The sequence below is a fragment of the Eptatretus burgeri genome, chromosome 8 (assembly GCF_056783735.1).
Source record: "Eptatretus burgeri isolate ZD-2024b chromosome 8, Ebu_testis_v1, whole genome shotgun sequence".
NCBI lineage: Eukaryota > Metazoa > Chordata > Myxini > Myxiniformes > Myxinidae > Eptatretus > Eptatretus burgeri.
The window spans coordinates 14,139,274-14,139,768 of NC_140968.1; the positions used below are offsets into that span (position 1 = coordinate 14,139,274).

The window sequence follows — 495 nt, forward strand, 5'->3', positions numbered from 1 at the left end:
TCACTCTCCTGCCTGTACAGTCAGACCAACCTGAGGCCGAGAGCCAGGGGCATGGCACCCTGCAGCTCGTGGCCATCACTGTCAGTGTGTCATCGCCCGTGGCTGTTGTCGGTGCACCGTATATCATGGAACCAATAAAACGTGCATCCGATACGCGTCGATCGGATGCACCTGTTCTTCCCTCCCTCCTTCCTTTTGCCTCTCAACCAAACTTCTTCCTTTTTGCCCAAAGTGATGGTTTTTGTCTTCTCTCTTCCCTCAACAACGTCCATTTTATTTTTTTATGTGTTTTTTTTTTTCAATTTGTTTGTGTCATTCTTTGTCTTCCCTGTTATCACAATGTGTAGAAAAGAAACCAGACTTTGGTTGATTTTATAAAGGTGTTGCGTAGTGTCCATGACACAGAGATCTTTAAGCACATTGCAACACGCTCCATCCACCCCGCCATACGTGTACCATAAACATCATGGTTAAATGGAGGATATCCAGCTCTCG

At 46.1% G+C, this 495-nt stretch overlaps 1 protein-coding gene across 1 annotated transcript in view; it reads left to right on the forward strand.

The window, feature by feature from the left end:
- USP22 (ubiquitin specific peptidase 22) overlaps positions 1-192 on the forward strand; it is a 150,599-nt gene extending 150,407 nt beyond the window's left edge. Inside the window, exon 14 of the mRNA XM_085890971.1 lies at positions 1-192. This exon is cut by the window's left edge and continues 1,261 nt beyond it. The gene's annotated coding sequence lies outside the window, so the exon portion shown is untranslated.
- Positions 193-495: the final 303 nt, after the last annotated feature.